Below are 23,403 nucleotides of genomic sequence, written 5' to 3'. Positions count from 1 at the left end.
GTATGTATGTATATGTATGTACGTATGTGTATATGTATATATATATGTATATGTGTATATGTAAACCTATACTATTCCTGCATATTCAATTTATTTGGACATCCATCGATCCAGAAACGGGGCATCAGACAAAATAAAAACAGAGAATTTCATTAAAAGAAAAACTAGTGAAAACTGCACCTGGTGCCTCCAAACTCAGGCACTCTGCATTTGGCATAAAGCTGATAAGAACTTGTTCCCTAAATTTGAGAGACCTACCTAGGCAAAGGGATATTTTACACCCAAAAATATGAATTACCAAGTAATAGAGGCAAAAGACATTTTATTAAGGGGGGGTGCCAAGGCTTTTTATAAGGTACAGAAATAAATGATATATACATTTGGTATATGCGATATGTCAGAAAGCAAGTAATCAAACAGTAAAAGATGCTCATTACATAAGACTTGAACAATAGAAAACATAATTCTAGATAACATATACAAGATGCAAATTATGACTTACATTACACTTTTCTAGTTGAGTTTTATCTTTCTTAAAAATTGCAAGTATATTCAAGGACTTTCAGAAGTTGTTCTCTATTGTTTTGTTCTAAAAAGACAAGTTCTGCAAACCAGCAAAGTGGCCTTGGCTAAGAATAAGTGCCATTATGTTTTGTTATTTGTGCTGTCCAACTTTGCATTTTAATACTGCATCCAAGTTGTTTCATAATTGGTTGGATTAATAAAAATATGGCAGAAACATCAGTTGTATTTGGGCAACTGATATCCTTTGAGGTATTGGAGTGTTCCTGCATTATAGTGAAATCAAATGCAATAATGTGATTTACCCACCAATCAATACTTACAGCACAAGAAAAAGAGGATGATATTTCACCTCCAATAATACAATACTGCAATAATAATACAATAATAATGCAATTCTATTTTACAGGCTTGAATGATCAACCACATGCTGCTTGGGATGAATAGGAATTTTGCTCTTCCCTCCTGTCCCTCCCCTATTTACAGCATAAAAAATATTGTAAAAGTAACAACAGAAGCAAAGGTCAAAAAAAATCATGTTTTTTTAAAAAGCAGTATAGCCACAAAGATTTGTGGCAAGTTCCAAGAATCCGACATTCTCCATCTGTGAGGAATACAAGGACTTTTTTCTTCCACAAGGACGGTGGGTTGGGTAGCAAAAATCTAGAGTGGGCTCTCCAAGATTGGATTAAGAGTCCTGTGATGGAAATTTTAAGCAGCATAAATTCTTCCTGCTGGAACTGATCATTCAGGCCAGTTGTAGCTCCCATTGCTGTCCACAGCTTTCAGAGCTGCTTCTGTAAGGATAGAAACTCTGGCAGTTAATTCATTTCTCCCTCAGCCATGGATGTCCTGAACTAGCAGAGAAGGCACCCACCACCACCTTTCCTTGGGTCTAGATTATAAGAAGCTCCTAGAATTTTCACAAATTTTCACTGGCTTATTTCAAGGAATAAGCCAGTCTATAATAATTTCAGTACTACAATGTTCTTTCAGACTTAATTGGTGAGTCAGAAGATGAAGAAAAGTATGTACGGAAATTTGGTGCCTATTGGGAACAGTGCAGAACCATACCAAGATGCACTTATAACTTCTATGTACACTGGAAGCTTATGCACCAAAGACAAATTCCTTATATAATTTATGTATAAGATTTATCTATGTAGAAACCTTCAAGTTTCTAGGTTCTATCATATCTCAAGACTTAAAACGGACACCTAACATCAAAAAATTCATCAAAGAAGCACAAAAAAGAATGTTATTTCTGCGCCAACTCAGAAAGCTCCAACTGCCCAAGGAGCTGCTGATAGTTTTACAAAGGAATTGAGTCTGTCATCTGTACCTCTATAACTGTCTAGTTTGAATCTGCAACAAAACAAGATAGACACAGACTTCAATGGATAATTAGAACTGCAGAAAAACTGCTACCAACTTGCCTTCCATTGAGGACCTTGTATAATGCATGAGTCAAAAAGAGGGCTGTGAAAATAACTACAGACCCCTCACATCCTGGACATAAATTGTTTCAACTTCTATCCTCAAATGATGCTATAGGGCACTGTACACCAGAACAACTGGACACAAGGACAGTTTCTCCCAAATGCCATCACTCTACTAAACAACTAATTCCCACAACACTGTCAAACTATTTACTAAGACTGTATTACTGTTTTTCTCATTCTTCCTATTACCTTATCTCCTCCCAATTATGACTATAATCTTGTTGCTTGTATCTCTACAATTTATATTGTTTTATTTGGTTCTAGTATGATTTGATTGCTTATTTAGTAACCTATGACTATCACTAAGTGTTGTATCTTATGATTCTTGATGAATGTATTTTTTTCTTTTTATGTACACTGAGACCATATGCACCAAAGACAAATTCCTTTTGTGTCCAATCATACTTGGCCAATAAATTATTCCATTCTATTCTATTCTATTCGTGTCGAATCACATTTGGCCAGTAAAGTATTCTGTTGTTCTATACTACTCTACTCCTATTCCTATTCATCATAGACACATTGCATGTAGCAATCCCAGTATCTGAAAAAACTTCTCATAAGGAAAAGCAGAGATAACTTTAAATCACCAGGTGAGCAATTTGGCAGCCTAAAGTCAAGATTCCTCTCAGATACCATAAGGCATCTGTAGCATGGCAAACACCAAAAACATACATAGAGTCAGTGAAGATATTAACAGTTTTGTCTGTGGCAATACAACAAACATGATTTAAGATAGTAAATTCAACTATTCAGGCTCCTAAAGAAGGTAACAAGGGTTCTGCTAAGAAACAAAATTTGCTTATGAGAAACAACAAAAATAACCACACACACCCAAAACCTAGTTTATGGAAAACCCATAACCAAGTCTTTCCATATTTGAACAGAAAGGATAACAATGGCCAAAGCTTTTAGGCAATTACTGCATTATGAGAAACAGGGTCCAGTTACAGCAGTGATGCCTTAACATTGATAATATAACAACAAACCCTCCTCCCTGCTCTACAGGGACACAATTCTTCCTTCTCACTTTTCAGCTGGGAAAAGAATATGGCTCTATTGTACAGGTAGGAATGTTTATGTGGAATTAAAGCAAACCATTCAACAGGTAAAGAGAGAGACATGTAAACAAAGACAAATTTATTCTTAAAAACGAATACATAGATAGAATTCTTTATTGGCCAAGTGTGATTAGACACACAAGGAATCTGTCTTGGTGCAAATACTCTCAGTATACATAAAAGCAAAGATACATTTGTCAAGTGTCAAGAATCAAAGTACAACACTTAATGATAGTCATAGAGTACAATAAGCAATCAAATCATACTAGGAAACAGTCAATGTAAATTGTAAAGATACAAGTGACAAAGTTACAGTCATACAGTCACAAGTGGGAAGGGATGGGTGATAAGGATGAGAAGATTAACTGTAATAGTAGTGTAGACTTTGTAATAGTTGAACAGTGTTGAGGGAACTATTTGTTTAGCAGAGTGATGGCTTTCGGGGGAAAACTGTTCTTGTGTGTAGTTGTTCTGGTGTGCAGTGCTCTATAGCCTTGTTTTGAGGGTAGGAGTTGAAACAGTTTATGTCCAGGATGTGAGGGGTCTGTAAATATTTTCACAGTCCTCTTTTTGACTCGTGCAATATACAGGTCCTCGATTGAAGGCAGATGGGTAGTAATTGTTTTTTCTGCAGTCCTAATTATCCTCTGAAGTCTGTGTATGTCCTGTTGGGTTGCAGAACTAAACTAGACAGTTATGGAGGTGCAGATGATAGACTCAGTAATTCCTCTGTAGAACTGTATCAGCAGCTCCTTGGGCAGTTTGAGCTTTCTGAGTTGGCGCAGAAAGAACATTCTTTGTTGTGCTTTTTTGATGACCTTTTTGATGTTAAGTGTCCATTTTAGGTCATATGATATAGTAGAACTTGGAAATTTGAAGGTCTCTACTGTTGATACTATGTTGTCTAGTATTGTAAGAGGTGGTAGTATGGGAGAGTTTCTTCTAAAGTCTATTTCTACGGTTTTGTGTGTGTTCAGTTCCAGATTGTTCCAGTTACACCATGAGGCAAGTTGTATAACCTCCTGTCTTTATGCATTGTCTCAAATGAGATTGTTGTGATTGTAATAGCATGGTAACACAGTAGTGGCATTTGGATACCAAATCTTCTATTAGCATTGATAACATCAAATTAGTCTTGCAATATCCATCCAATTGTTTCCATTTGGCTTATTACTCCAACTTGAGCAATATTTAAGAAAAAAATGAAAACGTCTGTGACAAATTTATTCACCAAAAGAAAAATGCTATCGGTTTAAAGTCTTTTTCACTCTTAATATTAAGCTCTGCACCTTGAAAATTCATTCTATCCCTGGTATGAAATGCATTATAAGTTTCATTAGAAGGCTGAATCATGATGTTTATTCAAGTACTCTTACAAGGGTTAATTTTGCTTCTAAGATTATAAGGAAAAGGTTGTGAGATTGTTAGAATTAATTGGCTTCTCATTGCAAGGACCATGCAAGAAAAATGCATGTTTTTCTGAAGTTTAAAAAAGGGCCTAGTCAGTCATGTTAAAATGACTATCATCTTTTAAAATGCTAATAATGAAGCATTTTACTAAAATTTAGGACAATACAGCAAGGTTCAATAAAACTCCAAAACTCTTTAATTACAGATGCTAATATCGAGACACAAATACCTGGGAGAAGAGCCAGGTCTTCACAGCCTTGCCAAGGTCTTGCATAGGCCAGGGGCTGCCCTCTTTCAGGTAGAGACTGTTTCTTAGGGAAGACAGGATCTCAAAAAAGCATGTTGTCTCAGGTAACTCCATACTTGCTTGCTTTCCCTTTTCGGTGTCAGCATGATCTTTGACGTTCAGTATCTGAAATGTTATTAGAAGACAGTTAAAAATGTGTTTATGAATTTGTATTTGGAGAGCACGTTATTTGTAACTTAGCATCATAGCAATCGCTGTATTAAAACTTAGGGTGTGCTTTTAATGTGTCTATTGAATACTACTTTCGTTAATAATGCCGAAACATGATCCCATCTCTGATTATTTTCCTTCCTTCTTGGTATCTCCTATACTAGTCCCAATATTATGTTGCTCATCCTAAAGCGAAGCCTCGACTTTACTTCTCTCCCGCCATTTTTAGTGTGACCGATCCCTCTTGCGCCTGCGCAATGGCACCACCTCCCAGTCTCCTCCCCGTATGCCGTTGAATGAACGAGGCGTCGTGGCAACGTCACTAAGAGTCCCGGATATGTCAGGTCAGGGCGTTATGAAGAGACCACAAGGGGACCGCCGCAGCTATTGCGTATCGTTTGCAGGTGAGATGGAACGGGTGACAGGTATAACTCACCACATCATAGGGACAAAGGGAGTAATATATAACGCTGATAGGCAACTGATTGCAAAATAATGAGCCAAAGGCCCTGACGCAAGAAGAAGGGGCGGGGCGGAAGGCTAAAAAAAAACAAAAAAAAAAACCCTCCGTTGAGGGTCGCGCATGCGCTATGATGTAGTTTCGTCCTTCGGAGTGCGCCTTCATTCAAAGGCTGGCGGGGATTGCGCAGGCGCCTTGCCTGAAATCGTTGTGGGAGGGAGGGAGGTTCAGGTTAATTCTAGGGCACGCATGCGGTGCAAAAAGTTTGTGGCATGCCTCCCCTTTGCGCCTGCGCTGAAGGGAATGAAAGAGGAACAGTCACATCCTGCAGCTTCCTGGCTTTTCTTTCCTTCTCCTCCTACTCCTGTTGTGTTGCGCCTGCGTATAATGTTGCTGCAGGGGCCTTGCGGAATAATGATCCTGGTGCAGCTGCGTAAGGGGGAAAGGATTGCAAGACGGAGAGATGCTGCCAAATAGTGAGCTGTAAGTGCTGTTGCTGCTTTTCAAACGGGAAAACAAGTAGAAGGGACCAAGAATGCTAATGGAGATGGGGAAGAGGTGTTATCTTATTCTGTTTTTGTAATTATCCCTGCCCAATATATTGCCCGTGTCATTGGTTTATTCATAGTTATCTTGATAAACAACGAAGTGGCAGAAGTTATTTACTGAGGCCAACAGGTAAGAGTCTTCATCCTGATCCCCTTTCCTGGAAGGCAAAGAATTGGGCTGAATAATTGGTGAAAGGTGAAATGATGCTAAAGCCCATCAGTCTAATATGACAATTGTGACTAAAGAAGGTAGCTTTATATTTTGATGAAGTTTGGTGAATGAAACCTGGGCAGGCAGTAGGTAAGAAACTTGCTGATTTCTCTTCAGTAAAATAAGTTTAATAAGTATTTCACATTTTGTATGCTTAGAGCAACTTTATCTCAGAGTTAAAGATGTTAAAAGGAATAGAAATCAGATGTGATCTGTACAAGATTCGTTAAATATTTCTACTATGCAGTTTTTCTGTTCACAAGATGTATATATAATTCCTTTAAATTAGCACTTGAAACCTTTAAGATAAAACAGGTTAAAAATCTAAACACCTGTCCACATTCAGTACCTTGGAGTTTTAGTCAGAGGTGATAAAGTGTAAAACTTTTTTTGGAATGCTCAGTGGGTGCAGTATTAATGATTTTGCAGGAAATTAAATAGTTGAAAGGGTCAGTAGCTATTTGTTGATGTACACAGTTGTTCAGAAGTTACATTAGATAACAGGTAAGTGGGTTTCTACATTAAGAGATTTGGCTTCTGTGATATGCCTTTGGAAGAGAACTTCTAGCAGGTGTAGTTAATTGACAACACTACAGAGTTGTCAAAAATCTGCAAAGTTTTGCCTGCTACAGTCTCATGCCCCACAGACTTTGAAATCATGGGGACCTTGTTTTGAACTTGCTAGTAGTAATGGCAGATAAACTTTAAACATAGATGCTGTCCATCACCTTAAGCGTTTGATGTTTCTGTCCCCCCCCACCCATGCTTTATTAGCATATTTGTAATTTATCAAGCAAAATGTTCCAGCATTGTAAAATCAAAGTCTAATAAATCAAAAGTATAGATTTGAATTAAAGGAATTCTGATTACATAATCATTAAGATATTGGATTAGGATATAGGTTCAAATCCATTCTTAGCAGTAAAAACTCATGTGACCAGATAGTGTCTGTATCATGTGGCACATTGAGTCACAAACCTATCAATTGAGCATGTTATATGAACCAAGTCTCTATGGATAGTTTATGGCACAGTCTATCTTACAAACTAAAAGGGAATGTATATAAGCCATGCTTACATAACTTTGAGTTAGTGTGTCATGCAAATAATACCTGTTGTACAAAAAACTTGGAGAGGATGCTACATATACTGCTTTTTACTCCTGAAGAATAAATGGGATGTCAGTCCCATAAGTACATAACAAATAAGTACATAATCTTTCTAGATTGATTAGCATTTTAAATGATTAAATGTTTAAAAGTAAAGTGACTTGATCTAAAGCTAAGCACTGACCAAGTTGGTGGACAATAGGAAGCTATACAGGGATGGTAAAATCCAAAAGTGATTTGAAAAATTCCAGTACAATTTCTTTAAGCATGGTAAATTGTCAACCAAGTGGTAACTGCAATTTAAGAAGTGTAAAGGGATGCATATAAGAACAAAGGCTCCTGATTTTGCATTTACACAGCTAGACCGGAGTCTTGATTATCAAGGGAAAAGATCTTGGGGTCCATAGTAAATAGCTCAATGAAGACATCAGTGTGCAGCAGTGATGAAAAAAGCAAATGCTATAGTACAGGGGGTGTCAATCTCACATCATGGTGGTGTAATCTCACATCATGGTGACGTTTCGGGACTTTTCCCTCCCTTTACTAAATTGGGTGTGGGCATGGCCAGTGTGTGACGCATCCAGCCCATGGGCTGGGAGTTTGACAGCCGTACTATAGTAGAATTCATTAGGAAAAAAAATGAAAATAAAACTGCTAATCTTGTAATGTCATTATATGTATCTAATGCATATCTGCATTTAGTATGGTATGTACCAGTTCTGTTCACCACATTTAAGGTACAAATATAAATTCAAAAAAGTATAAAAGGGCATATAAAAATATGAGTAGTCAGGACACGATTCTTCCTGTGAGGAAGCACTAGAATGTTTTCGATCTCAGCTTGGCCCAAGGGTAGGGTTATTGAGATGTAAGATATTGAAAAAATGGACAGGAAAAGTTTTCCCCTTTAAAAATATTATGACAAGAGATCATCTAATGATGCTGATTTAGATGTTTTAGAACAGCCAAGAACCCCTTTACAGAACATGCAATTAATCTCTAGAATTCATTACCAGCAGACTGGTGATGGCCACTTTTTTGTATAGCTTTTAAAAAAGGGCTGAATTCATGAAGAATGAATCTTATCAAGTGATACAAGTTAACGTCTCACTTTTAATTCTGGTTGAATACACATGCTTCCCAATACTAACACAGGGAAAAGAGAATGTCTTGGTTGTCTGTTTGCAAAAATTCATTGCCATATGATTGGGGATTCTGAGAAATCTGGCTTTGACCTGTTCCAACAGGGTTATTTTCCTGCAAGTGCTTTTTTCTTTAAAAAAAACAAAAACAATACTAGTGATCCTCTATCTCCTATCTTTTGTTTAGTGACCAAAGTTACAAGGGCACTGTAAAAAATGATTTATGACTGTTTTTCAGCCTTCTGACCGTTGCAGCATCCCCATGGTCATGTAATCAAAGTTTGGATGCTTGGCAGCTAGATCATATTTATGGCAGTTGCAGTGTCCTGAGGTCATGTGATCATGCACCCTTCTGACAACCAAAGTCAATCTGGATGCCAGATTCGCTAAATATCCATGTTACAATTGCAGTGATTCACTTAACAAGTGTGCAAGAAAGGCCATAAAATGGAGCAAAACTCACTCAACAATTGTCTCACTTAAAAACAGAAATTTTGGGCTCAGTTATGGTTGTAAATCAAAGATTACCCCTAGAGTGTTGATCCATTAGTTATAACAAGATTTCAATGACTAGGTTGTTGCCCAATCCTGATGTCATAGATTGAGAGTGATTGGCCCAGAGTCACCCAGCTATCTTTCATGATTAAGGCAGGACTAGAACTCACAGTTGTCTGGTTTCTAGTGTGTTGTCTTAACCACTAGAGAAAACTGGTTTTCTTCTGTCCTCCTCTCTCCTTCATAAATATTGCTGGAAATGTGCCTATTAGTTATCCATCGTAACTTGCTTCAATAAGTGTGTTCCCTGACTGGTATATTTTGAGATTTCATCTTGAATGTACTTCTGGGCAAACTCTAGAGCTATTGGGTGGATGTGAGTTTATCAGCAATTTATTGCAACTGTTAAGAAAGGTAATAATTCAATTTTGGGGGGAAAGAGCTCAATTCACCCTATTCATATATTGATAATGAGTAGAGGAAAAGAGTTAGAGGGCAAAATATTTCAAGAACTGGAATGATATGAAATATTCTACATTGCTATAAGCAATTTTAAGTGTAATGAGGAGACTTCTGAATAGGTTACAGCTACAACTGTGCTACAAAACTCTGGATAACAACTGGAAGGCATCAAAGAACAGGCATTTTTTATGTTTCTTTGCAGTCAACAAATTGTCATCTGTGTTTTTGAGTTCAAATTTTCTAGTCTTAAAATAGATTATCCACTAAAGGTAGTAACAGCAGTAAGATTTGTTTGGAAGTGATAGACTTTAAAAATGTACTTTTTAAATACTACTCAGTGGTAAATTGTAATAGGTATAAATTATTTGAAAACTATTCATCAGGAAACCTTTTTAAATTGCTATTTTTTGCTTATTTCTTAGACATTAGCAGTATATATGTGCACTAATATACTAGTAATTTTTGAAAAGTTAATTTGCAAGACAGCCTTAGAAATCCAAAATAATGGCCACTTTGAATTGCATGCTGCATGGAGAGCTAATGAGATAGAGATGTTCTAAAACAATTGTTTATGAAATAGTAGTCTGAAACTGAATAATGCAGTTATTTCGAACTGTGGAATGAACTAGTTTAAAATATGTGGTTATCTCTTCGGAGAAAGATAAGTGAGATAGATTCAAGGCTGGTTTATTCTCAAGTATTACTATATAATATTTGCATATGACCTACACAACTTAATGTTCCTTTTTAAATACTGTCTGAAAAATTAAACCAAGGTCCAACAAATGGATTTTTTTGGCTAAGTCTTACCATTTTAGATTACAAATGGAATTTTACACTGTTAACCCATTTAAAATATGACTGGCATATTCTATACAAATTGGCCAGGAAGTTGATTGGTCAGATAGTCCTTAACTTGGAACCACTCACTTAGTGACTGTTCAAAGTTAGAAGCACTGCCAAAAGTCCTTCTTTATAATGATGCAGTTCTGAAGTTCTGCCTGCCAAGAAGGCTATGGTCGTGTTACTGCATTTTGGGTACTCATCTGGCCCACATTTATGACTGTTTGTAACATCCCACAGTTGCTGCAGTCGTGATTGCAATTTGGGATGTCTTTGCCAAAAACTGGTATTTACTTCAGTTTCTGGCAAAAACAACCTGCAGCAAACAATAGGTTCACTTGATGATTGTGGCATTTGCTTAATGACCATTATATTCCCTTAAACACCACAAAAGTAATAAAATCTAGTTGGTCATGTTTTGCAACTGTCACATCTATCATCACAATTGCCAGATTCAATTATTGTCACTAATTGAGGACTACCTATACTAAGCTAGAACCTTTCTTTGAACTTGATAGTTCTGAATATAGTAAGTAAGAGAGATTCAAATATTGAATCTGTCCTGTAGACTAAAGCAGTAAATATTTTAGAAAATTTTTATCTTCATCTTTGATGGCTAATTGATCATAAGACAACTTAATTGTTTAAAGAAGTATTGAATAATGCAAATTGAATATTTAAATATTATCCACTTTTTATTTTTATTTTTTTAAATAATCTGTTTATGTTTTCCAAAGAAACCAGAGTGAAATTTATAAAGACTATATGAATGAATCTTCTATATCTTTTTTATTTTGTTATGTTTAGGAAATTGTTTTTGTTTAACATTCTCAAAGAAAATCAGACATTAAGGCTACAGATTTGTATGTCCATGTGCAAGTTATTCCAAGACAAGAAAATAAAAAAAATCAATTTCATTAATAATAAATGTATTTATTTTTATCCCATCTTTATTATTTTTATAAATAACTCCAGACAGCAAACATACAAAATACTCTTATTTTACCCACAACAAGGGAGTTGAGTTGGACTGAGAGAGAATAACTGGCCCAAGATCTCCCAGTTTTCATGACTACATTCACAGTCCTGGTTTCTATATTTCATGCATAAGACAATCTACCACAAAAATGTATATATTTATTGCTGTGAATTTTGTGTTTCTAGAATAAACTTAAATTAGACAACTTAGATTGCTCTGAAACATATTTACATACCTTTGACACCCTTGTGAGTATATAAATATTTAATTTCAATTACTTTGTAATTTGCTTTCCTAAATTATACAGAATGCCTACCTAATTGTTATTTTTCGTACTATGACAGGCTTATAAGGATGGTTGGACTGAGAGTTAGTGATTGGTCCAAAGTCATCCAGTGACCTGCTGGGTCTGGAAGTTGGCCTCCCCAGTGTTAGGGTAGTATTTTAACTTTGTCCTGTACTGCTAATTCTAAGAAGCTGCTATCAGTTTTTGTTGCTTATCAACCTGAGGGAATATTTGTTACTGCTTAACTCTCAATTTTCTTGATTAAACTTGCTCCAATAAAAACTGTGTAAGATCTAAAAAATAATCAAATAGATGCCCATCTAAAATTCACTCAGCACAAGGCAAACTCTTTTGATATTCTTTTGTTTTAAAGAGAAAAATACAAAATAAAATAAAAACCTTGTTAATTTGATTTATGCTTAGTTCAGAAATGCTCAAAAAGTATTTAGTACATATATTTTTCAATTTTTAATTGCCTTATTTGTTACATTTAGAAGTGTATATAGTTCTAGTCATAGGGAAAGTATGTATATCCATTCCTCAAAAATATTGACAGTATTTTAATTAATCTTGGAAAAATGCTGCATTGACTACTTGCTTCGTTTATCTGATTGATATTTCTAAAATCGAGGCTTTAGGAAGGAAAGAATTTGGTGCAATGCTATAATTTGAGATGTATTTTATGTTATGAAAGCTAAACTAGAGCCAAATTATATACCTACTTGTAAAGATTGTATTGTAAATAATTCATTCATATTTTAAGTCAGTCCTCCATAGTTCTATTTACATTATGTTGTAAAATGGGAAGGGATAAATATAATTTATTTCCTCCTTAATTAAAATATATTTTCTGCTATGCTTTCATGCAGGTTTATACTGAAGAGTCAAAGTAGTTAGTTCCTCCATAGGGACCAGTAAATCAAACAGACAGAACAAACATTTGGTTGAGATCAATTTAGAGAATTGTGAGGGCACCCTAACAAGAATTAGTACTTAAAGTAAAAACGTTTCAGAAAATACAATAGCCTCTTGTTGGCTTTCCCCCATTACCTTAAACCAATAAATTTAGCTTTCCTTTGATAAAATTGACCCCACTGATCTCGCTCCTCATTCGACTTTGGAAGGATAGAAGTCTGAGTCAACCTTGAGCTGGTGAAATCGAACTGTCAAATTTGTAGCAGTCAGCAGAAGTAACCTCTAGTACTGCATTCTAACCACTGCACCATCGTGGCTCATGCCAGTATTTAAACATCTTTGTTTCTCTGCTTTGTTTACAGTATTGTATCTTTCCCTTGCTATACATGAAGGTTGCTTACTGCATTAAGTTGCATGCTTTACTGAATAAACTAGATTTGGTTGGATTCACACAGTATGTAGTTCATACAGCATCTAAACAAAACTCAATCAGATTAGATTATGGCTTAATGTGAATGTTCTAATATTATGTGAACTAGGAGTTCTCAAATTGGTAAATGAATCTGTGTAACGATTCATTTGTGTTAAATAAATATATTACTATTTGTAATTGAGTTTTAATTTTTAACAAACTAATAATAAAATCTCACGTGTGAGATAAACAATAAAACAATTCAATTTAAAACTTTTTTTAAAATACATTTTTTATTTTTTATTTCTAAAACACATCATTGTGTAAACAATGTGGTTCCAGGGTAATTTACATTTTAAAACAAACATAACAATAATTTAATATTGATACTGTTAACTTTCTTATATAATTTGATATTAATACATAAATTTTACAATACAAAATTTAACTGGTGGAGAAATCTTTGAAGGTATCACCCTTGGAAAATAGATTGATTAACTTTGGGACATAAAGACTCCTGGACGTTGGATTTATAGTTTGAAAAACGAGGGTGGTTTAAATAAAAGATTGTTGGACAATTGGACATAAGAAATAGAATAAACAAAAACAAAGATGAGTGGAATATGCAGAGAAATTGTGTTGGAACTACAGGTTATAAAACATATTTTTAATGGGAAAGATAAATTTTGCATAATTCAAGGAATCTGGCTTTTATTTTTAGATAGCATCCTTGACCACATTTATTTTAGACTGATGTTTGTTTTTTATAGGAACAGTTGTAAAAAAGAAAATCTATCTTGAAGACTGATTTGTCCATATAGAACTAGAGCTAATTTAGATAGCAACTTAGTTTTGTGTGCAAGCCATCAGGCTTGTACAGGCAAAGCCAGAGAGATCTATCAGGCTTCTCACCTAGGGAAAAGCAAATCCAGAAAGCTCAAGGGAAGTCCAGACCTCTTGTGTCTATGGCAGTGATGGCTAACTTTTTCGGCACCAAGTGCCAAAACAGCGCGCGCACTGGAAACCAGAAGAGCAGCTCTTCAATGAACATGAGTGCTGGAAGCTTAGCTTCCTGGAGCGCGCATTTGCACCAGCCACCTGGTCTCCCAGTTTCTAATGCAAAGAGCAGTTGGCCGGCATGTGCATGCACTCCGGAGAGCTGCTCTTGCAGTTTCCAGTGCTCCCACGTGGATGAAGACCGGAATAGCAATGAGCGACGTACGGCATGCCCAGAGAGATGGCTCTGCATGCCACTTCCAGCACACGTGGCACAGGTTTGCTAACACAAGTCTAAGGTAATCGTTCCCAAACAACCTCAATAAGTTGCTCTGTTAAAAAGATTTGTTGGCATTGACAATAGCCAAACCTATCTGCAAGGAAGTGCAGAGTTGTGTAATGTTTCTATGCACCCTTTTGGCAAAATATAGTTGCTGCTGTAAAGGAGATTGAAGACTGAAGGACCACTCAATCATGCTTCAGAAGGATAGGCCAGTCTGATAACAGATAATAGATAATCAGAGTTGGAAAGGACTTTGTAGGTCATCCAGTCCAACTCCCCCCACCCAAGCGGGAGACCATACACCATTTCTGACAAAATAGCCAATCCAATCTCTTCTTGAAAGTCTCAAGTGATGGCGCTCCCACAACTTCCGAGGGCAAGCTGATTGTTCTCACTGTCAGAAAGTTTCTCCTTATTTCCAGGTTAAATCTCTCCTTGTTCAGTTTCCATCCATTATTCCTTGTCTGGCCTACAGGCACTTTAGAAAATAGCTTGACTCCTTCCTCTCTGTGGCAGCCCCTCAAATATTGGAAGACTGCTATCATGTCTCCCCTGGTCCTTCTCTTCACTAGACTAGCCATGGCCAGTTCTTCTAACCGTTCTTCATGTTTTAGTCTCCAGTCCATTAGTCATCCTGGTTGCTCTTTTCTGTACTTTCTATAGAGTCTCAACATCTTTTTTATATTGTGACCAAAACTGTATGCAGTACTCTAGATGTGGTCTTACTAAGGCTTTATAGAGTGGTATTAGTACCTCACTTGATCTTGATTGTATGTTAATGCAATTTAGGATTGCATTAGCTTTTCTCATCCATGCTGATCAGAGAGTCCAGGATGGGTTAGACTCCTCCCTGTGATGTCATAGACCTGAGTCTGCCACTATATAAAAAGTCAGCCCCTAACTGGCTCCCCAGTTTTGGCTCAGCTCCTTGTCTATTGAGTGTCTTGGAAGCAGTTAAAAGCAAGGATAGCTAGGAAAGGAATAAAAGGAAAAATAACTTTTTTTGCACAACTCCTGGAGCTCCAGTGGAGTTGTGCCACGAGGAGAGCGGGGACCCGCTCCTGCTGCGTTGAGGATTTGGCACTGCCCTCAAGGACTGTAAGTACAGGAAACGCTCAGGGACTTCCCACGTAGCTTTCCCCAGCGAGATCGAGCTGCCGCTCCTCAGTGTTTCAAAGGCAGGGTTTTTTTTGCACCTCAGCTGTTTTGCCCAGCGCAGCTGTTCTTTTGCTTGGTTTTCTCCACTCGGGGCTTGCAGAGGACTAAAGAGTGATCGAGGTTAGGTGGCCATTCTCCTGGGACCAGAGCACATGCAAGCGGCTATTTTGAAAGCAACCGACCATAATGCATGTGGACGTCGGCATTTTTAATTGGCCCGACTACAGGAACAACCATTTTCGAGGTGTTTTTTTGGCTGATTTGGATCACCTGGCCCAGGCAATAGGCAGCACATACACGAGGGTTGTTCTCAGCACCTCTTGTGCTATTCCTATTTACAGCATGGAAGGAGACAAGGCCGAGGCAGATCTCTCAGGCCTAGAAGACCATGTTCAGGCCACAAAGAGAAAGAGGCAGTGAGGCCATTCTGCGCAGCGGGAGGCTGCAGCAAAGATCAGGGCCAAGGCCCTGCACCCAAGAAAACTTCCAAGGCTAAATGAACTCAGGCCTGAGAAGAGAAGGCATGGTGCTTTGGAAAAGCAATTTGAAAAACCCTGGAGCAGATGAGAGAGAGATTGCAACAGGCTTCCCAACCAGGGGAATCTCAGTTTTGCCCAGTGGTTGTCTCCAGGGAGGGGGGGGGCTGAAGCTGGCACCACCAGTCATCTCCAAACTTGGTCCCCTGAGAGAGTAGAAGAAGAAGTTCTGTCCCCAAGATTTAAGCAGATCTGGACCCAACTTTAAGTAGACTACTTGGGATCCCCCTCAAAGTCAGATCATCCGGGTGGACATAGGCCCAGGCCTAAGGCAACCTTTACTCCTGCTGCGGGCCTGCGCCCAGCTGACCCCATTAGCAGCGGGCCTAGTGATATTAGAGACATAGTTTCTGTGGCCATCAGGCAGGGCCTAGCAGAAGGTTTTCAACAGCTCCTTCATCCTTTGGGGGAGGGGATCAAGCCTTATTTCCTGCCTACTCCCTCCTCAACAGAGGGGATATCCCAGACATCAAGAGGTTAGCAGCCCTTCCATCCAGTCTGAATGGGGAGATTATGATGAGAGGGATTATACCAACCCCTCGGAAGTCACTCCTCAGAGTCTGAGGAAGAAGATGGAGAGATCAGGGACCCTAATTTGTCAGAGGAGGAGGGGCAGTACTCTCAGTCAGACAGGATCTCTATATTTTTCATGAGAACAGGATTGTCCTGTGTTTAGATTCTACCTTTATCCCAAAAATTAATACCTGGTTCCATCCGGCTCAAGACATTATGTTGCAAGATTTCTGCCCAACACCATGAGTTGGAGTGCAAGTGGCATACGTTGGATGTAAAGAGAGCCCTACATATCTACATCAAATGTACTGCGGCGTTTCGAAGAACTGAGGCCATGTTCGTGTCCTTCTCTCCAAACTCCTTGAGAAGCAAGGCCTCTTACTCTAAGTAGATGGATTAGGGCATGTATTTCTAATGCCTACCTGACCTTGTCTCTTCCAGTGCCCAAAAACCTAATGGCTCACTCCACCAGAAGTGCCACGACCTCTGCCGTCTGGGCCACTCAGATCTCACTTGAAGAGATCTGCAGGGCGGCTACCTGGGCATCTCCATCACCCTTCATCCAGCACTATTGTCTGGACTCATTTGTCTTGGCAGATGCAGTGTTTGGCAGACGGGTGCTCCAGAAGGTGGTACCACAATTGGAGTAAGCAGACTGGACGATGACCCTCCTGTGGACATAGGCTTTGGTATGTTCCATACTTGACTCTCGGCACAGCGTGGATAAGAATGGGTGTTGGTATAATTACCTGAGAACGCCCTTTCTATGCTGCAAGAGAGTCCAGCTCCACCCTTGTTTCATCCGGTTCTGGTAAGGGGTAGTTGTTTCTAATTGTTGTTTTGTTTCCAGAGACACTCTACGTCTGTCAAGTATCTTTGCCTAAAGCTGGGGAGCCAGTTAGGGGCTGGCTTTTTATTTTTATTTTTTTTATAAAAGTTTTTATTGTTTTTTGACATACAAACAAACAGACAAAACATAAAAACATCAGCTCCCCCATATTTATATACAAACAGTGAGTCGGTTGGTTCATCAGTTTTGTGCATTCATCTCATAGTCACAATTACAATTACCTTATATAATAACTCTTATTGTCAATACAAACTTATAGATCATAATATCACTATTAAAAAAAGAAGTTTGACTAAACTTTTATTCGATCATGCCTTTGTGAGATAACTATATTTTAAGTAATTTATTCTAAAACAAATCATATAATCGTATCAATTCTATCCTAAATAAGAGAAAAGAAAGAAACAGAAAACTATTATATAAATATAATATCAAGTACCAAAAAAAAGAAAAGAAAAATAAAATCAATATTATTCCTTATTGTCTAACATTTCTATTTTTGTATTTCATCATTCAACCATTGATAGAAAAGATCCCAAACTATATAAAATTGTTTATCATCTTGCTCTCTGATTTCAAAAGTCAATCTACTCATCTCAGCACATTCCAATATTTTCTTTATAACTTCTTCCTGCAATGGAATTTTCTCATTTTTCCAATTTTTTGCAAATACAATCCTAGCCGCAGTCAATACATTTACAATCAAATATTTCAACTCTTTACTATAAACGTCTGGTAAGATTCCCAATAAAAAAAGCTCTGGTTTCAAGTCTATGTGCTTCTTTGTCATTTTTCCAACCACATGTGGATTTTAGTCCAATATTTTCTAGCATCCTCACAAGTCCACCACATATGGTAGTATGAACCAGGTTTCTGATGACATTTCCAGCATTTTTCGGATTTGTTCTTGAACATTCTTGCTATCCTTGTCGGGGAAAATGCCACCTGTAAAACATCTTATACAAATTTTCTTTAAAGGCTGTAGACATTGTCATTTTATAATTTTGCAACCATAATTTCTGCCATTTCTCTAAGTCAATCCCATATCGAAAATTCCTCCCCCAGGCAATCATAGTTTCTTTAACTTGTTCTTCCTCCAGCTTAATTTCCAATAAATAACCATATAATTTTTTAATCACCTTTTCATCAGTACCCATCAAAATCTTATCTAAATCAGTTTGTTTATCATAAAATCCTCTGCTTTGGAATCCTCATAATACTTTGCATGTATTTGCAGATATGAAAACCAATTCATCTGTATACCTTGTTCCTCTAATTTTTGCATCGATTTAAGTTCACCCTTTTCATCTAGTAATTCCCCATAGCTAACTGTTTGTTCCTTTTTATAGATTATCGGGTAAGAAAACGCTTCTATCGTTGATAACCAAACTGGAATTTTCAAATAACATTGTTTTTTTGTCTTCTCGCAGTTTAACCACAGAGACTCCCGTATATAATGTCTTCTAAAGTACCCCTGTGTTTTGGTTCCCTTATACCATAAAAAAGCATGCCAACCCAACAACAAATCATGACCTTCTAATGTCAACAATCTCGTTTTCCTTAATGTTATCCATTCTTTAACCCACATCAAATTTGCAGCTTGGTAGTACAACTCCCAATTAGGCAGGCCAAACCCTCCTCTAGATCTAGCATCCTGCAAAAGCTTTAACTTTATCCTTGCTTTCTTGCCTTGCCATATATACTTCAAAACAATTTTATTTAAATCTTCAAAATATTCTTTTCCAAGCCTAATTGGTATTGTTTGAAACAAAAATAAAATTCTGGGTAAAATATTCATCTTAATTGTTGAAATCCTTCCTATTAATGACAATTGTAGGTTTTCCCATTTTTTCAAATCTTGGGCTATCTGTTGTTTAAGTTTAATATAATTGTTCTCCTTTAATGTGCTACATCTTGACGTCAAATATATCCCCAAATACTTAGCCTTATTTGTAACTTGAATTTTTAACAATTCTGCCAATTCTTCTCTTTGTCTCAGCAACATATTCTTTGACAAAATCTTTGTTTTATCTTTATTTATTTTCAGACCGGCCACCTCCCCATATGCCTCTATCTTTTCCAACAGCTTCGAGGCTGTTTCTATAGGATCTTCCAGGATAAAGACTAGGTCATCTGCAAAAGCTTGTAGTTTAAATTCTTCCTTTTAATTTTCATTCCTTTTATAGTTTTATCTTCTCTAATATTTCTATTCAACACTTCCAAAGTCAATACAAATAACAAGGGCGAAAGAGGACAACCTTGTCTTGTGCCTTTTAGGGGCTGGCTTTTTATATAGGGGCAGACTCAGCTCTAAGACATCACAAGGAGGAGTCTAACCCATCCTGGACTCTCTTGCAGCGTAGATAGAAAGGGCGTTCTGAGGTAATTATGCCAGTACCCATTTTGGCTAATGCATCAGTCTGCCACCAGAATTCCTTCTCAAGGCCCAAAGTGTTTCATATCAATATTTTTTAATCTTTTGGAGGACTAGGTTTTAGGAAACTTGACTGTCTTTTCTCTTTCATAAAACTAAAGGAATGACAGTACGATTTACTTTTGCTTCTACTGATAATGCACTATGCCAGTTGATCGCAAGCATCTAATTAATTTGATGTTCCTATAACTGCTTGCTGCAGCAACTTCCAATGGGAAAAAAGCATAAATTGGCACTAAAGCACTATTTGTGACCTGCAACCAACAAGGACATTCTCTGATTATGACAAGCACTGACTGGCTGACATATTTTAACAGGTTTGCCTGATTATGAGGCAGAATAGTTCCAAATAGTTGGATCTTGGTGTGAATAAGAGTTTGGGCTGCCCAAAGAGCTTCAAAAAATGCTATTGTAGATTTATTTATGTATTAGTCTTATATTCCAACTTTTATTCAGAAGCTTAAGATAGTGTGCAAAGCATTATCTTCTGATATTATTTTTCCACACAACAATCTTGTGCGACAGGCTTAGCTTAGAGTACCTGATCCAAAGTCATCCAATGGGTTTCTCTGGTTAAGATCAGAGTGAAACCTGCTTCTCCTTATTCCTTGCCCAATACCATACCTTATTACTATCGTTTAGAGTTACTGCCAACATTTTAAAAATGAATTAGCTCTAATTAGAACAGTGTTGTATCTTATTGTGACCTGGATGTCTAGTTATGTGTTTTATGTGTGTATGTACAGGTAAAAAAGAGTAAACGTCTTTCTAGGGTACAAGGTGAAATAAGCAGGTGACTGAATTGTTTGAATCTCTCCGTCCTCATTCTCCCCCTCACACGCCATCTTGAACCTACTTTATTTGGATTATTTGGAAAAAAATCATGTGGAGGATGGGAAACAATTATATTGTGGAGACATTTGATCTGAAATTGAATTGTGCACCTCAGTACACTGGGAAGTACAATAAACATGGGGCATTTCAAGTGATAAATGTTTAATATTGCCAGAAATCCAGCTGGGGTTGAACACTCATTTTTCAGCTTAAACAGAGGAAATTAGTCAGATATAGTGACAGTCCATTGTTTGCCACTCGGCCATCACGGGGCTCTCTTCCCATTTCTCCCTCAAAACTACTGCTAATGCTTTGGATGCAGCCTCCTTTTAACTCAGTTGTTAAAAATTGGGATCACAGCTCTTTTTTTTTTTTTTGGTACCTCCATATCTTCACATAACTGCTAATGAAATAAGCAAAGGGAATCAGACAAAGGGGAGCTGCTTGTTTTAAAACCTATGGGTGATTATTAGTAGGGAGAACATGGAGAAGTGTAAACTTTGTGGATCTGGGCTGACAGGCATTAATCCTGGACAATGCAGGGAGGGAGAAAGAAGCAAAACACTTGGACATACAGACTGGAACTGCGTCAGAACTTGCTTCAAGTTTTGCTTGGATAAATCTGTATTCAAGCCTCCCTTTCCCCCAATTTGTAGTCCCCTCAATTTGATAATTTGAGATCACCTGGCTTAATAGATACCTAAATTCAGCTAAGATAGCCTCTTAAATCAAGATCCCCTGTGCTCAGGTAAAAATAGTTCATAAAACAAGGATGTGCAAAAGGGGGAATTAGCCAGACTTTCTAAAATATTGTCCCGCAGTGACATTTTCATAGAAATAGACACTTGTTCCATAGCCTGAGTATTAGATTTACAGTAGGAAGATGCTATATTAAGTTCAAGAAAAGGAACTGGCTGTTCTGGATCAAAAACTTGAGAAAATTATTAGTGTACTGGAGTCTTGCAAAAATTATTGAAAAGGGTTTGTATGTGTGTGTATAGATAGATAGAGAGATAGAGATAGAGTATGTATAAAAGATGGAATTGTGGGGGGATAACACAACAGATTCATATTGATTCTTTCTGCTTGTCCATATTGTGAAGGCAGAGAGATGAGAGCTTGATCAACCTTTGACTCTCCTTTCTGATTCAGTCAGTTTGTTAAGGGTTGGCTAGTAGGGTCATGGTTAAGTGAGGTGCCTTTTTTAGTGCATGATGTGTTCTTGCCAGCTGAAAAGAAATAGTTATAGCATATTTATTTTAAAAATCCTCCTTGATCCAGATTTTCTAATTACAGGCTAATCTCATATATTCCATTCTTGGGGAAGGTGTTTGAGAAAGTAGTATCCTGGCAATTTCAGTTTTCTGGATCAACCTCAAATGTTGTTTCATCTGACATATGGCACTGAGACTACTTTTACCACCTCAATGGATGATATGTGCTAGACATAGAGAGGGTAGTGAAACCCTGTTGGTTCTCTTGGTTGTCTTGGTGGGTTTTCATACAGTCAACTAGGATATCTTTCTTGACTGTCTGATTGGGCATTGACAACCTTCTTTTTAGTGGTTCTAGTCCAGTGCAAAAATTCTGTCCTCAGCGGTGATTTCTTTTTAATATTTATTTTTTTGTACTTTGCCTTTTATTATTTTTACAAATAACACAAGGTGATAAACATATCAACATACCTTCTTCCTCCTTTCCCCCCCACAGCAATAACCCTGTGAAGTGAGTTGAGCTGAGAGAGAGAGAGAGACTGGCATAAAGTCATCCAGCCAGCTTTCTTGGCTAAGATGGGATTTGGACTCATGGTCTCCTGCTTTCTAGCCTGGTGCCTTCACCACTAGGTCAAACTGGATCTTTAATTAATACCTACATAATTGTCCTACAGTATTTCACAAGATCCTCACTGGTCTTGGTGCTGTTTGATATATACAAACAACTTTTGCTGACGAAACCTAACTCTAGTATAGCTTCCTTTCTAGCTCTTCAGAAGCAATCATTTGATTGCCTAAGCTTCATAATGGCTGGATGAGGGAAAAGAAGCTGAAATTAAATCTGGACATGACGAAAGTATTGTTATAAAAGATGAATGTACATTCTGGAAATAAATGATACTTGTTTGAGATATGTTCAGAGAGGGAAGGTGTGCAGTTTCAGGGTACTCTTTGACTACCAGCTGTCACTGGATTTGAAATTGGTAATTTTGATAAAAAGTACAATTCCAGAGCTATTGTCAGATCCCTAAAAGTGATACTGCCATTCAATTGAGAGAAGGGGGTGGTGGTGGATTCTATTCATTAGTATTGCCTGTGACAACTGGTATTTTATAACTTGTATCCTGGCATTGAAGAGCCCTGAGATTTTCTCACCTCTTGGGGACTGTATAGGAGGGAGTTATGTGGGTTATTTCACTTTAATAGCGAACGGAAGATGGCCATGGGAAAGTATGCTTATCTGTTTCTCAGAATAGCCGGTACAATAACATCTTCACACCTGTGGATTGGCGAAAGGGATGGGTCTCTACTGCTTTAATTCTACTTGTCTTGCCTAAAGGTATTCAGACTTTGCTTTGGATGTATTGCTGTCACTTCTACTTAAAAGGTTCCTTTTGAAATACTTTGTTTCAAGGGTCTTCACTTTCTTAAGTTAAGAGGAGAGGTAATCCTTAAAGTTATCATTAATGTAACATAGCTGTGAAACTACTGTACTTAGTTATTTGGACCAACAAGAAAGGCTCTTCTGAAGATGCCCCAGTTGCTAGAAGCATGATGTATAGATAAATGGGAAATTCTCCTTTGTGGCTTTCTCAGCCTATGGATTGCCCTTGCTAAGAAGTTGTGCTTGGTTCCCATTCTGCAGTATGTAAGAGAATTGGCAAAAACACATCTTTTTCTCCAAGCTTTTAACTGTTAATTCTTTGTATTTTAATTGCATTCATTTTATTATGCTTTATAGTATGACAGAGACTAAAAGCTTATGAATTTCA

At 37.4% G+C, this 23,403-nt stretch overlaps 1 protein-coding gene across 14 annotated transcripts in view; it reads left to right on the top strand.

Annotated features, from left to right (window-relative positions):
- The window catches only part of SPOP (speckle type BTB/POZ protein), a 98,873-nt gene that overhangs the window by 28,193 nt on the left and 47,277 nt on the right, over positions 1-23,403 (top strand). For 3 of the 14 annotated variants that reach the window (XM_087918523.1, XM_026710927.2, XM_087918519.1), the window contains exon 1: positions 5,195-5,356. The exons of 1 other annotated variant lie outside the window; for it this stretch is intronic. The gene's annotated coding sequence lies outside the window, so the exon portion shown is untranslated. Of the gene's footprint in view, positions 1-4,727; positions 4,847-5,116; positions 5,357-5,708; positions 5,896-5,979; positions 6,091-11,390; positions 11,449-16,896; positions 16,989-23,403 lie in introns of those variants that run through there. 10 more of the 14 variants (XM_087918515.1, XM_087918518.1, XM_026710921.2 and 7 more) reach the window with 10 other exon arrangements.

The sequence above is a fragment of the Pseudonaja textilis genome, chromosome Z (assembly GCF_049901715.1).
Source record: "Pseudonaja textilis isolate UNSWEBS1 chromosome Z, rPseTex1.2, whole genome shotgun sequence".
NCBI classification, from domain to species: domain Eukaryota; kingdom Metazoa; phylum Chordata; class Lepidosauria; order Squamata; family Elapidae; genus Pseudonaja; species Pseudonaja textilis.
The sequence above is the reverse complement of the archived record's forward strand: the minus strand, read 5'-3'. Positions and strand labels throughout refer to the sequence as shown.